The 15419-nt window shown below is 41.0% G+C and overlaps 1 long non-coding RNA gene and 2 other non-coding genes across 3 annotated transcripts in view; 1 reads left to right on the plus strand and 2 right to left on the minus strand.

Moving 5' to 3' along the window:
• The first annotated feature begins 4967 nt into the window (after positions 1-4967).
• Positions 4968-15419, plus strand: part of LOC109552922 (uncharacterized) — a 617019-nt gene continuing 606567 nt past the window's right edge. The window contains exons 1-2 of the long non-coding RNA XR_012324243.1: positions 4968-8425; positions 11349-11555. This is a non-coding gene — a long non-coding RNA (uncharacterized lncRNA). The remainder of the gene's footprint in view (positions 8426-11348; positions 11556-15419) is intronic.
• On the minus strand, positions 7825-7896 carry TRNAW-CCA (transfer RNA tryptophan (anticodon CCA)). The gene has a single exon. It is a non-coding gene; the product is annotated as a tRNA-Trp (tRNA).
• TRNAD-GUC (transfer RNA aspartic acid (anticodon GUC)) lies at positions 8562-8633 on the minus strand. Its single transcript has one exon. It is a non-coding gene; the product is annotated as a tRNA-Asp (tRNA).

A 15419-nucleotide genomic window follows, 5' to 3' on the forward strand; every position in this document is an offset into this window, starting at 1 on the left:
TCCCATTTCCCCATCCTTCCTCTTAGGATGGCGATAAGAGGCAAGTCGTACTGCTTTTTGTGCGCCGTTTCCTCTCCCTGCCCCTCTGGCGAAGCGGCTTTCTCTCCGGGGTCGGTCGCCGGCGAATGGGCCGGATTTCACGGCAGCTGCGAGGACCCGGGTCTGGGCCTTTCTCAATCCCGGGACACTGGTTCACCGAAGAATAGCCGCAGCCTTTCCTCTCCAAAAGCTAGCCCTGAAGGGAAAGAAAAGGAGTGAGGCGTTCATGTGGACGCTCATCTTCCTCGATTTGATTTACTTGGGGGAGGCAAGGGGAAAGCGGGCAGTTAAATCTCCGTCTCTGCTTGCGAACGCTTCTTTTGTTCCCGAAATTCGGAAAAAGCCAGACCTTGACTGCGCGGCACTTTGAACTACCCTTGAATTTGTGACGAAATTTTATTGTCAAATACTGCACTTGCCTCTTATCCTAAAGAAGGTTGGGGCCTTTCTAAATTGTTTCATTTAGTTATTTGGGGCTCAATTGCATTTTGTTCAGAGCCGTCTCTGGGTTGGATCCCTCCACCCGTAAGTATCTTACCCGTAACTTAAACCTAATGCTTCATAATACAACGAAATGAAATGATTTAGGAATTCCTTAATGGATAACTTACAACTGAGACAGGTGCATTGTAGATTTTACTCTTAGGGGAAGCCTAGTGACTAATAATTAGGCCGGAAACCCTAATCAAACCCCTATTACGGATCCGAGTTAAAACTTGGTGGAGTCTCAGAAATTTTACAATAAAAATGTCTTTCTGAAAACAAATACCATTAACGACAAACGTTTAAATACCTTTCGAATTTATATGTTTCAAGATATTTTCTTCCAAGAAAAGAAAGAACCTGACCTTGGATTTAGGGTGTCTTAATCATTTCCCCAGATTCTGACCTCCAAACTATGTTTTATAAGCTACTTTAAAAAAAAAGTTTATCTGATTTCTGCATGGTTGTTTAAGTTCCAGTAAATTTACTGGAAATACTAAAAATGTTTCCTATGAATTAAGCCATTTTATTTTTAGAAATTGAGGAGACATTTCTTTTTACGATAGTCTATTTTCCTAGAGGCAATTTTACTAATTATTTTCTAAAAATATCAGTATTTACATATATTTGAGCAATAGTATTCAGACCAGAAATGCAAAATAAAAATTGTATTTTAATTAGCCAGTTGTTTCGTAGGTCTTTAGGTTGCTGTGTAAGAGTTACCTTAACCATTACCTATCCACCCCCAGCTTCACTAGGTACAGAGGCAACGGTTTCATCTTCAGACGGTGAACTGAGCTGACAGGCGAACGACCATAATTTCGCAGTGACTGGTAACCCCATAAATGTAGTCAGTGAGTGTGGGATGGTCCCAGGCAGTGTGCCTGGCACAGTTCAGTTATTTCTTCCAGTATAGTCTCAAATTACGCGCAAGGCAAAAGTCCTGAGCAGAATATCTGCAAGGCCACAGTTAACAGATTTATTCTATCCTATTTGAATTAGCAAGGTATCCTGTTAAATCGTTACCTTGCTAGTTGAAGGGGTTGACTTGACTGTACTAACAGTTTTTAAGAGGTAGGTTTTGCCGCTCTAACTGAAAAGGGTCAGAGTTACCAGGGCTTAGTATTTGATCTGACGAGGGTGGAGTACATAGAAGGATCTCCAGCCTCTGATAGCTGCCCTATGGTCTGAGGATACCTGGGCAGCTAGGTTCCTGAAGTGGATCTTCAGAGGAGGAGGAGGCATCGCTGACACTTTGAAAATAATAATCTACGTAAATTTGATGCCAGTAGAGTACAATGCTGGAATCACAGAGCCACCTGGAGGGACATCTGAGGGTGCTGCACTGGAACTCTGCTTTTTTCATAGGGCCATTGTACCAGAAATTTTCCAGGCAATTTAATCCTACCTTTTACCACAAGAAAAAAAAAAAAAAAAAATCACCTGTTGAGTCTGAAAGTTGTTATATTTTATTTTTATTTCTTATTGAGTTATAATAAACACATCAATACAATATTAGTTTCAAGTGTACAACAGTGATTCTATATTTTTATGCTTTATGAAATGATCACCATACAAAGTTGTTAAAATATTTTTGACCATTCCCTTATGTGTACATTACATTCCCATGATTTATTTATCGTTTTTTGTTTTTTTTTTTTTTTTTGCGGTACGCGGGCCTCTCACTATTGTGGCTTCTCCCGTTGCGGAGCACAGGCTCCAGACGCGCAGGCTGCGGACGCGCAGGCTCGGCGGCCATGGCTCACGGGCCCAGCCGCTCCGCGGCATGTGGGATTTTCCCGGACCGGGCCACGAACCCGTGTCCCCTGCATTGGCAGGCAGACTTTCAACCACTGCGCTACCAGGGAAGCCCTCCCATGACTTATTTATCTTATAATTGGAAGTTTGTACCTCATAATCCCCTTCCCCTATGGCAACCACCAGTTTGTTCACTGTATCTGAGAGTCTGTTTCTGTTTTGTTTGTCCATTTGTTTTGTTTTTCAGATTCCACGTATGAGTGAAATCATACAGTATTTTTCTCTGTCTGACTTATTTCACTTAGCCTAATACCCCCCAGGTACATCCATGTTGCTGCAAATGGCAAGATTTCATTTTTTTTATGGCTGAGTAATATTCCTGTGTGTGTGTGTGTGTGTGTGTGTCTGTCTATGTCTATCAATGTATATCACATTTTCTTTATCCATTCACCTATGGAGGGACACTTAGTTTGCTTCCATATCTTCGATGTTGTAAACGATGCTGCAATAAACGTAGGGGTACATATATCTTTTTGAATTAGTATTTTTGTTTTCTTCGTATAAATACCTAGAAGTGGAATTGCTAGATCATATGGTACTCCTATTTTTAATTTTTTGAGGAAACTTCATACTGTTTTCCATAGTGGCTGTACCAATTTACATTCTCATAAATAGTGTACCAGAATTCCCTTTTCTCCACATCCTTGCCAATACTTGTCTTTTTGATAATAGCCCTTTTGACAGGTGTGAGATGGTATCTTGCTGTGGTTTCGATTTGCATTTCCCTAATGATTAGTGATGTTGAGCACCTTTTCAGTGTGTGGTGGCCATCTGTATGTCTTCTGAAAGTTCTTTTAAATATACACAGTACTGTACGCTACAGGCCAACATTAAAGATAACATAATTCACAACTGCATTCTAGATGCCTGAAATCAATGTTCCCTGAGTAAAAACATTCTCATTCCCTCTCATTAATTCTCTCTCCTTTTCTTATCCCTGGACACTATCAAAAGGAGGTTACTTGCAGATTCTACATTTCTCAGGAGACATGGTTGATGTCATAGCTATCAGACAGTGAGATTGACTTTCTACATCATCCACAAAGCCATGAGTTACCAAATTCAGACTTGGAATTATCCTAGATGCATCCGGGTATATCCCCAGCACCACTATTTTTAGTGATGAAGGTAATTTTGATTTTAACTCTGCTGTAGAGCTCCGAAGTAGAGGGTTTTTTTTTTTTTTCCATACTCTTATGTACCTTAAGGCCGAGAGGTTGGGCTACAGAGTTTGGGTGGCCTCTTTGTTCCTGGTTACCACTTCCAAACGATTTCTCCTCTTTCCTCCTTCAAAAATATTTGAAGTTCATATCATCATAAATCACACCTCATCCTCTTAACTGCTATCATTTCTCAACCCTTGGCCAATCTCCCTCAGAAATTAGACCATTGCTCCATGCTCTAAGTTTTCCTCACCATCCCTTTTGTCTACGTTCTTTGTGAATTCAACATTCTAACAGACGGCCCATGTAACACTGACATTGGGCCTCTTAGGTCTTTGACCTATTCATCTCCAATAACCTGTTCCTCTATTCCACCTCATCCATCCACTCCAGTGGTAAGACTCTGAACCCTGTCATCAATAGCTGTTTTACCTTCTAAATCTCAAATTCAAGCATCCCAATTGTCAATCACTAGCCTCTTTTCCTCAGCTCATTTATCGTATTCTCACTGACCAGCAATTCATTAACCCCAACACTTTAAAGAAAAACCTATTATCCTGCTCCTGCCATCATATAATCATTCCAACTCAACTGAAGTAGATTCCCTGATCAATCCATATAATCACTCTTTTGCAAACATTTTCAACTCTCTTACTCCAATGTCCCTATCTTTCTTGCTTGGAAGAGCCTCAACCTTGCTGGGACTGAACCTTGCTGGAACAAACTTTCTCACTGCTTGCGCCCAAGTAGCAAAGATTGCTGGAGAAAAATCATACAACAACTGGTTTTAATTCATGACCTCAGAGCTCACAGGAGCACTCGACACTGGCTGACAAAGCTCTTCATTCTCTGGATTAACCATTCATATCTTCACTTCTCAAATTGCTCACATCCCTTCCCCGTACCTCTCCCCATTTTCAGCTGGTAACCTTGCTTCATACTTGAGAAAATAGAAACCATCTGTAGGAATACCTCAACTTCAGACGGTCAAATCTGCACTCATTTTCTCTTGCATCTTTCTTGCTTAAATTGAAGTGGTGTCCTTCTATCAGAGTGAATTCCACCAGTTGTACTCTGGATCTCACCCTTCTGTCCTCAAGGACTTGATTCTTTCAGTCATCTCCTGTGAAATTTCTGAATTAAAAAAAAAAAGACGTTTTATTTTGTGTTACAGTCATCCAATATAACAAATATTTTAATTATCTTTTATGTTGAAACAGGTATTAGAGATTTTTTTAAAAAAATCTTTAAAATGTTACAGCTTGGGGGCTTCCCTGGTGGCACAGTGGTTGAGAGTCCGCCTGCCAATGCAGGGAACACAGGTTCGTGCCCCGGTCCGGGAAGATCCCGCATGCTGCGAAGCGGCTGGGCCCGTGAGCCGTGGCCGCTGAGCCTGCGCGTCTGGAGCCCGTGCTCCGCAAGGGGAGAGGCCACAACAGTAAGAGGCCCGCGTACCCTAAAAAAAAAAAAAAAAAAAAATATGTTACAGCTCTGGTACCCAAAACTTTGGGAAACAGTGGAAGGATATTTCTATGTGAAACCACAGATTTTTTTTTTTTAATGATGCTATTACTTTGTCAGAAAACTCTTCCAAAACTTTTTTTTTTTTTCCTAAAACACTTGATAACTGCCTTCATTTCCCTTTTTGGAGTTCTTAATGTTATTAACATGCAGGTGACTTTTTTATTTTTCATATCCTGTTTTGTATAGGACTTGGTTGTGGATTTAAGGATGTCACCTTAAACAGCAGTTGATGAAATACTACATGGTCATGAAAATCATGTTCTTGACATTTATTTAAGAATATGAGAGAATATTTACAACACAACAGTAAGTAAAATACAAATAGAAAAAGAGACCCATGTTAGAGTAAGATCTCAGTTCTATAAAGAACTGAAATGTGTATGGATATGTGTATATTTAAATGGACTACATGAATATAGACCAGAATGTTTGTAGTAGTTTCCTCTAGGTGATGGGGACAGGTGTTTTTTCCTTTCTTCCCTATGTTTTTCTGTATTTCCCAAGATTTCTACAATGAACACATACGATTTTATAATCATAACTACTTTGAATTAGTGTGAGAAACTGGGGAATCACTTGGCTTATCAGAATTCAGAATCTGTTTTTCAGTTTTCATTTCCAAAGTCTCCATTTTATCAGTTTATCCAGAGTACATCAGTCTTAGGTAAATGATTAAAAATAATTCAAAAGAGAAAGCTTATTAAATAGGTGAGATAAATGCTCAGTGCTTCTGTACTAGTGGATAAATCCACTTGTATGAATAAAAGATACACTGGAAACTTTTTAGTGAAATAGAACAAAATCACAGAGCTATTAAGTGTCAGGATTTGGGAATTCAAATATGAATTTGTGTATTCCAGAGCCTCTTTCCTTATATCATTACTATACAATGATTGTAGAGGTTTGAGTTAAAATGAAGTGTTGGATTTTGGGTCATTTCAAAGTTACAGCAAGTTAGCAAATGGGTCATTCTGAGAAACTACAAATGTCCAGCCTTGGGAAAGAAGCTGGAACCTGTGAAGTGACAATTTTAGAGCTATAGCACTATTAATAATGACATATATATATTGCTTTACTCCCCTGCTACCTCAAAATGTGGCTGTATTTGGAGATGAGGCCTTTTAAGAGGTGCTTAAGCTAAAATGAAGCCATTAGAATGGGTCCTAATACGATCTGACTGGTGTCCTTGTAAGAGGAAACTTGGACACACAGAGAGACACTAGGGAAGTGTGCGTACATTGGAAAGACCCTGTGAGAACACAACAAGGTGGCCATCTATGAGGCAAGGACAGGCCTTAGAAGAAACCAACCATGCTGTCACCTTGATCTTGGACTTCTAGCCTTCAGAACGGTCAGAAAATTTCTGTTGTTTAAGCTACCCAGTCTGTGGTATTTTGCTATGGCGGCCCTAGCAAGGTAATACATATAAACCTCTACTTTTATAGTTGAAGAAGTCAGATCACAGGGTGACCTTGACTCATAGAAGGCATTTATGTATGTCCATTGGATGAATAAATGCCTTAAAGTCACAAAGAAACTTTCATTATTTTTCAAGATCTTCCTTTATGAGGACTTTTTGAACTACCCAAAGAAGAGTTAATGTCCCTATTTTAAGCACCCTCACACCACTCTGTTCATGCTACTCTCATGGCACTCACCCCAACATATTACGGTGTTTGGTTACTTAATGTATCTTTTTCCTGCTGCTCAAAAAAACCCCCACTTTCACTCTGTATCCTTTTCCTCAGTGTTTATCACAGTATCAGTGGTCCATAAATATCTGTTGAAATGAGTGACCACCAAAAAAGAAAGGGAAGAACAAACTACACAGAATAAAAACACTATTTCCAATGCTATATTAGGTTGAAACATAAGAAATTAATATTTGCTATTTTCAAAATACTGAGCAGGAAAACTTGGTGACTTCCACAGAACATATCCAATAATAAAAAAAATTAATTTCTCCTAGTCTTGCTATTCATTTTTTGTACAACAGACATTTGACACATGCCTGTTACGGCACTATTCACTACTAAGAGTACTGGAGCTTACAAAGGTGAATGAGTAAACTTTGCTCCCTGCTATGAGAGATTAATAGTTGAAAGTGGTACCTGATTTGTCACCACTCGCATTAATTGGTGAAAATATAAAAGATGCATTGGTATCACTTAGGTCCAATGGATTCTAGCAAGTTTTTTCAACAGTTTCCACCTTTATTATAAAACATTTAGTAAAGAGTGGGATCTGGGGTCAGTCACGCGGTTCAGAGTCTCGCGTGGGTAGCTATTCTTCTGTGTGCCACAGTTTCATCCGTAAGCGTGTACAATGTGCACACATTGCAGGGTTGTCTACAGTGCCTGGCACATGGGCTAAAGCATGTAAACTATTACACAAAGTTAGAAACTGTACCCTGTTGGACTTGCTTTCCGAAGGCAAACGGGTCTAAAATTGTTTTTGGAAAAACAGCTTGTACGGTATATGTATCGTATGTTTCCTGTTAAGGACCACCATGGGCTGATATGCCCACGAATGCACGACAGTAATAGCCCACATCTCTATGCATTATGCACTTTGAATGACAGAGAACTCACAAGGCCAAACAGTAAAAAAAAAAAACAAAAAAAAACCAGCCTTAACGTTTCACGATATATAGTGATTCTTGTCTTTTTGCAGACTAAAGATTACTGGGATAACATTTGAATGAGGAAGATTTAATCCTAAAATCAAAGGCATTTTCAAAAAATGGCGGGAACACATCTAGCTTTATAGAAACCAGTGGGCCTAAAAATAAAAACCATGACCCCGACGTGATTCGAACACGCAGCCTTCTGATCTGGAGTCAGACGCGCTACCGTTGCGCCACGAGGTCCTGCTGGGCTGTGGCTCACGCAATTTCTTAGAACTCCGGTAACATGGCGTCTCTTCCGGGCACGCCTCGCCTTGTCTTCCATTCTCTCCCTGCCCCTCCATCCAGTTTAGGTCGGACTGGAGACTGATTCTTTTAGTGCCAAGATTTTCCTCACAGCTATCCCTCTACCTAGGCAAGGATGGAACTAGCAGAGGCGGGAGAATGGAGTTTCCCTTTTAGTCGAGTCTCCAGGGTCAAAGGACACCGGTCCTCCCCCTTCTTCTGCAAGCGATTTCCGTTCTAACCTGCCCGGCTAGGGGCGGAGACTCGGCCCTCATCTTCCCCACCCCCTCCCCGTTCAGTGGGCTGAGTTCGTGACCTCCGTTTGGAATTTGGCGGGGGCGCTACTGCGCATGCGTAGGCCTTCGCCAGCTAGCGTGAGCTACCGGCTGGGAGCGCGCAGTGGGTTTTTAACGAACGTTTTCGTCTTTCTTAACCCTTCTGACAACAGTGTAAAGCGTTTACTCTCGGAGTTGGCTTTTATCTCACGGTGAGCATTAAGCTTAAAAGTTACCACTTTGAAAAGACGCACTTATAAAAAATATCCGCATGTTGTGTTTGTCAGCCATGCTGGGCAGTTGAATTACGCAGAAAATAGTAGTAGTGGTTAGTAAAAGTAACCTCTTCTCCCCGTCGGGGAATTGAACCCCGGTCTCCCGCGTGACAGGCGGGGATACTAACCACTATACTAACGAGGAGCTGTTCGTTCCCTTTCTCTCAAGTACTACTTCAAGGTAAGGAGAGATTTTTTTTTCCCTCCTACCACTCACCTGCGAGTGTGAAAATAGCCTGTTGCTCCTCACATTATACATTCTGGGCGCCTTGGACTCTTTTCGTCCCTGAAAATAGTAAATGGTTTAGAATAAATGAAACAAAATGCGCTTCCAGTTTTAGTGATGGTGAACTGTTGAACATAGTTTGCCAGGACTTTTCATGCTTTCCAGATGATTTAGGTTTCTGGCGGGAGATTTTTGTTTTAAGTGACCAAGAATACCGAGTTGACACAGGGTTTTTTTTTTTTTTAATTTTAATTTTATTAGAGTATGGTTGATTTAGAATGTTGTGTTAGGAAGCAGAGTTTTACCTTCACAAATTTATATATTTTTTCTTTAGTCAAAGTTCAAGGGTATCATATGGTTGCCAGATGTCAGGGGCAGTCGGAGTTGCCCCACAGTCTAGTGCCTCTTCAAACTATTTGTAAGCTTTTCAGACACAAAAGGGCTCACGCAGGCCAAATGAAATTTTATTAGCTGATTTTTCCTGTATTTAGGTCTTTTTCCTGAGGCGTCTACAGTTTACTCGGAAATGACAAACACTTAAATGGTTAAATAATAATACATTTAAATAATTCAAAACAAGGATGTGCCATTGATTAAACATAGGGTTAGGAAAGTACATTAATATAATAATTTATATTATCCTGAGCCTTTTCATAAACAGGATCAAGCCTGTTCCCAGGGGGACCAAGAGGGCCTCACTTACAAAATTCTAAGGTTAACTCTAAATAAGTGAATTTATAGAGTCACAAACTGACATGATTAAATGTCTTTATTATAGAACTTAAACTTACGTGTCTTAAGAAATCCATTCCTTGTACTAGGAATTAGTATTTTTATAGATCATAGGTTACATGGTGTTTTCCATCTGATGAAAGTGATTTTGGATTTAAACGCAGACATTAAAAAATGGCAATTTCTTTTTTTTTATAACATCTTTATTGGAGTATAATTGCTTTACAACTGTGTGTTAGTTTCTGCTGTATAACAAAGTGAATCAGCTATACATACACATATATCCCCATATCCCCTCCCTCTTGCGTCTCCCTCCCACCCTCCCTATCCCACCCCTCTAGGTGGTCACAAAGCACTGAGCTGATCTCCCTGTGCTATGTGGCTGTTTCCCACTAGCTATCTATTTTACATTTGGTAGTGTATATATGTCCATGCCACCCTCTCACTTCATACCAGCTTGCCCTTCCCCCTCCCCATGTCCTCAAGTCTATTCTCTATGTCTATGTCTTTATTCCCACCCTGCCCCTAGGTTCTTCATTTTTTTTTTTTTTAGATTCCATATATATGTGTTACCATACGGTATTTGTTTTTCTCTTTCTGACTTACTTCACTCTGTATGACAGTCTCCAGGTCCATCCACCTCACTACAAATAACTCAGTTTCAATTTTTTTATGGCTGAGTAATATTCCATTGTATATATGTGCCACATCTTCTTTATCCATTCATCTGTCGATGGACACTTAGGTTGCTTCCATGTCCTGGCTATTGTAAATAGAGCTGCGATGAACATTGTGGTACATGACTCTTTTTTTTTTTTTTATGACTTTTTGAATTATGGTTTTCTCAGGGTATATGCCCAGTAGTGGAATTGCTGGGTCATATGGTAGTTCTATTTGTAGTTTTTTAAGGAACCTCCATACTGTTCTCCATAGTGGCTGTATCAATTTACATTCCCATCAACAGTGCAAGAGTGTTCTCTTTTCTCCACACCCCCTCCAGCATTTATAGTTTCTAGATTTTTTGATGATGGTCATTCTGACTGGTGTGAGGTGATACCTCATTGTAGTTCTGATTTGCATTTCTCTAATGATTAGTGATGTTGAGCATCCTTTCATGTGTTTGTTGGCACTCTGTATATCTTCTTTGGAGAAATGTCTATTTAGGTCTTCTGCCCACTTTTGGATTGGGTTGTTTTTTTGATATTGAGCTGCATAAGCTGCTTGTATATTTTAGAGATTAATCCTTTGTCAGTTGCTTTGTTTGCAAATATTTTCTCCTATTCTGAGGGTTGTCTTTTCATCTAGTTTATGGTTTCCTTTGCTGTGCAAAAGCTTTTAAGTTTCATTAGGTCCCATTTGTTTATTTTTGTTTTTATTTCCATTGCTCTAGGAGGTGGGTCAAAAAGGATCTTGCTGTGATTTATGTCATAGAGTGTTCTGCCTGTGTTTTCCTCTAAGAGTTCTATAGTGTCTGGCCTTACATTTAGGTCTTTAATCCATCTTGAGTTTAAAAAAATGGCGATTTCTGAGGCTTGTTTTGGCACATTTATTTTTTTCACTCTTAAATACACCCAAAGCCTCAATAAAACTCTGTCCCTGGGCCTCCTTCTACTTCTGACCCTCCATTAACTCTCGTAAAGTCCAAAGGGCCCTGCGATAACTATGCTGATGTCCTTTTCTGGGTAGGATTGAAGAGACTTCCCTCTGGTCTCTCAGTTGGAGAGGCTTCAGGGCAGTGGGAAGCCAGGTCTTCTGAACTGTTTGCACAAGGTTCCACACTGTGGGAGAACAGGCTTAATCTTTGTCTCTTCAGAAGAGACACCATCCTCTCCACCTAAGCTCTGTAAAGCTATGCCAGTGGCTCTACATGTGTTGTTACTGCTCCTCTTTTATCCTCCCTAGGGATGGGAAGAAGCAGCCTGAGTCAGCAGAGATTATGGAGCAGGGAACACAACACCTGCTGTCCATCTTCCTAAAATGGAAGGAAAGGAGAGGGTAACTAACCTGAACAGGATAAGGCAGCTCAGAGATTCCTCACTGTCAGCACTGGGAGAAAGTAAAGGTTACAATCGGACTGGCAGTACAGAGGGCATAGAACTCTCCTTGGAGGTAAACAGCACGATGGCAATTGATGTGATTGAAAGTTTCAAATCTTGCTTTACCTAAGTAACTGTAGAGCTTATCACAGCTTGCAAAAGCATTCACATTCATTTTCTCTTCCCAACAGCCCTGGGAGGTTAACAGGGCACGTGTTTTATCCCTATATGGGAATCTTGTGTAGTTATACAGGTAGGAAGTGGTGAGAGGCCAGGAATCACCCAAGCCTTGACTGCAAATCTTGTGCAGTTTTCACCCTAATGCACAGTTCCACATACATGTATATTAACAAAGAAATATGAGTTATGGAGAGAAAAAGTTTTATCACTTTGTATGTGTCACACTTGTTCCTGTACTAATATTTATTAACCTCTAATTACTTAGCAGACACTGTAGTTATTTATTCACTGTTGAACCTACAATATGCCAAACATTGCTTTAGATGCATGAGGAGGTTTCAGTTAATAAATTCTGTTCTTGTGGAGCTTATTTCCTAACAGAAGGAGGACAGACCATAAACAATGATGATCATAGATAAATAAGTTAGATGGTGACAAGAGTGGAAATAGAAGAAAATAGCACGGTAAGTGGGTTTGGAGAGTGGCAAGTTAAGTAAACAGAATGTGGTCAAAGTAGGCTTCATTTTTTTTTAAATTTATTTTTTTAACTTATTTATTTGTGGCTGTGTTGGGCCTTCGTTGCTGCACGCAGTCTTTCTCTAGTTGCAGAGAGCAGGGGCTACTCTTCGTTGTGGTGCGCCTGCTTCAGTAGTTGTGGCGCACGGGCTTAGTTGCTCTGCAGCATGTGGGATCTTCCCGGACTAGGGCTCGAAACTGTGTCCCCTGCATTAGCAGGCAGATTCTTAACCACTGCACCACCAGGGAAGCTCTAGGGAAGCTCTAGGGAAGCCCTAGGCTTTATTTTAAGAAGGTAACGTTTGAACAGACTTGAGGGAGGTAAGAGGTGTAGTCGTATAACTATTTGGGAGGCCTGTGGGGCCTTAAAGTTCATTGTAGACTTTGGCTTTTATTCTGAGGGGAAATAGAGAGTTACTATAGGGCTTTGAAAAGAGAAATGACATGGTCTGGTTTATGTTTTAAAGGACTCTTGGCTCCTGGGTTGAGAAGACTGTAGTGGACAAGAGCAGCAGCAGGGAGACCAAAGAGGTCTACTGCGGTAGTGATAGTGGTTCAGGCTGGAGTGGAAGTGGTTGGGAATGTGAGAGGAGCTGATATATTTCAAAGGTAGAGCCAGTAAAATTTCCTGATAGAGTGACTGTGAGGTGTGAGAGCGAAAGAGGAATCAAAGATGCTTCCAAAATGTTTGGCCTGAGCAACTGGGAGGATAGAGTTGCCATCAACTGCAGTGGAGAAGAATAATGCTCGGAGCACTGCATCCATGTGGAGAGTCCACGTGAAGGGCACAGCTTGGGAGAAGCACGGCGCCATTCCCATGGACGCTCTGTGGCTGGCACTCCTTGAACTGTGCAACGAAGCAGCTCTGCCTGCGGAGCAGTCTTTTGGGAGATAAGAAGCATTTCAGTTTGGGATGTGTTAAGACTGAGACATAGAGAAGGCAGTTGAATGTAGTAGTTGAGTATTCATTGTACAGGTCGTTGTACCAGCACAGTGCGGGGGGACTGGAGATACAGTGATGAACAAAGACAGACCCTGACCTCAAGGAGCTTCCATTTTAGTGGAGGAGACACAGAATAGTAACAACAACAACAACAATGTAAAATCACCACTGTGACAATTACTAAGAAGAAGATGCAGAGGGAAGAGCTTTCTTGGTAGATGGAACTGGATGTGCAAAGATTATAGGAAATGAGGAAAAGTGGTGAGCAGAGGGGCTGAAAGAAGGCTGATGTGATCAGGAAGCAAGAGGAAGGTCACGGAAGAGACGAGGCTGAAAGGCCAACCCGGAGTGGGACAAAGTCTCGCAGGCTGTGTTAAGAACTTCGGCCTCTTATTCATTTCTATTTATTTATTTATTATTTTTACGGTTTATTGAGATATAATTTACAAGCAGTACAATTCATTCTTTTTTAGGCATAGCATTCTATGAATTTTGACCATAATCAAAATCTTTCCACCACTTTAATCACAAAGTCCCTTTATGCCTCTTTGCAGTGAGTCCTCTGTCTCCAGTCCCAGGCACCACTGTTGAGATTTCAATTTCCAGAATGTCGTACTAATGGGACTGTGCAGTTTGTAGCCTTTTATTTTATTTTATTTTTGGCTGCGTTGGGTCTTAATTGCTGCACGTGGGCTTTCTCTAGTTGCAGTGAGCCGGGCTACTCTTCGTTGCAGTGCGCAGGCGTCTCATTGCGGTGGCTTCTCTTGTTGCGGAGCTCGGGCTCTAGGCGCGTGGGCTTCAGTAGTTGTGGCTCACGGGCTCTAGAGCACAGGTTCAGTAGTTGTGGCTCATGGGCTCTAGAGCACAGGCTCAGTAGTTGTGGCTCACGGGCTCTAGAGCGCAGGCTCAGTAGTTGTGGCACACGGGCTTAGTAGCTCCGCAGCATGTGGGATCTTCCCGGACCAGGGCTCAAACCCATGTCCCCTACATTAACAGGCAGATTCTTAACCAGTGCGCCACCAGGGAAACCCAGTTTGTAGCCTTTTGAATATGGCTTCTTTCACTTAGCATAATGCTTTTGAGAGTCGTCCAAGTTGTTGTATGTAGCAGTAGTTTTTTTTTAAATTGCTGATTAGTGTTCTATTGTATGGATGTTTGTTTATCCACTCTCTAGTTAATGGGCATTTGTATTTTTTCCAGTTTTTGACTGTTATAAAAATAGCTATTACAAACATTAGTGTACAGGTTTTTGTGTGGACATAGATCTTCAGTTCTCTTGGGTCAATACCTAGAAGTGGGACTGCTGAATCTTAGGGTAAGTGTATGTCTACCTTCATGAGAAACTGCCAAACTGTTTTCCTAAGTGGCTGTAACATTTTGCATTTCTACCAACAATGTATGAGAGTTCTTGTTGTCCCATATCTTTGCTAGCACGGTATTGTAAGTATTTTTTATTTAAGCCTTTCTAATAGGCGTGTAGCGGGATCTCACTGTAGTTTGTTTTTTTGGTGGTGTCGGTGTTAATTTTTTTGTTTAGTTGAAGTATAGTTGATTTACAATGTTGTGTTAGTTTCTGGTGTACAGCAAAGTAATTCAGTTATACATATTCTTTTTTCAAATTCTTTTCCATTATGGTTTATTATAGGTTATTGAATGTGGTTCCCTGCACTATACAGTAGGAGGTTGTTTATCCATTCTATATATAATGGTTTGCACCTGCTAGACCCACGTTCCCAAATTAACCCTCCCCTCCCCCTCCCCCTCCCCTCCCCTCCTCCTTCCCTCCCCTCCCCCTCCCCCTTCCCCTCCCCCTTCCCCTTCACTGTAGTTTTTATTTATTTATTTTTTTGTGGTACACGGGCCTCTTACTGTTGTGGCCTCTCCCGTTGCGGAGCACAGGCTCCAGACGCACAGGCTCAGCGGCCATGGCTCATGGGCCCAGCCGCTCCGCGGCATGTGGGATCTTCCCGGACCGGGGCACAAGCCCGTGTCCCCTGCATCGGCAGGTGGACTCTTTTCCCTGCGCCACCAGGGAAGCCCTCACTGTAGTTTTAATGTGCCTTTCCCTAATAATTAATGGTGCTGAGCATTTTTCTATGGATTTATTTAAGTATCCAAATCTTTTGCCCTTTTAAAAATTGGGATGTTTTCTTATTATTGAATTTTGAAAGTTCTTTGTACATTTTGATTACTAGTCTTTGTCAGATATATCATATATGATATATATCTTGGGATATATCAACACACACCCCCCCACACATATATATATATATACATACACATATACATATATATATA

Source organism: Tursiops truncatus, chromosome 11 (genome assembly GCF_011762595.2).
Source record: "Tursiops truncatus isolate mTurTru1 chromosome 11, mTurTru1.mat.Y, whole genome shotgun sequence".
NCBI classification, from domain to species: Eukaryota; Metazoa; Chordata; class Mammalia; order Artiodactyla; family Delphinidae; genus Tursiops; species Tursiops truncatus.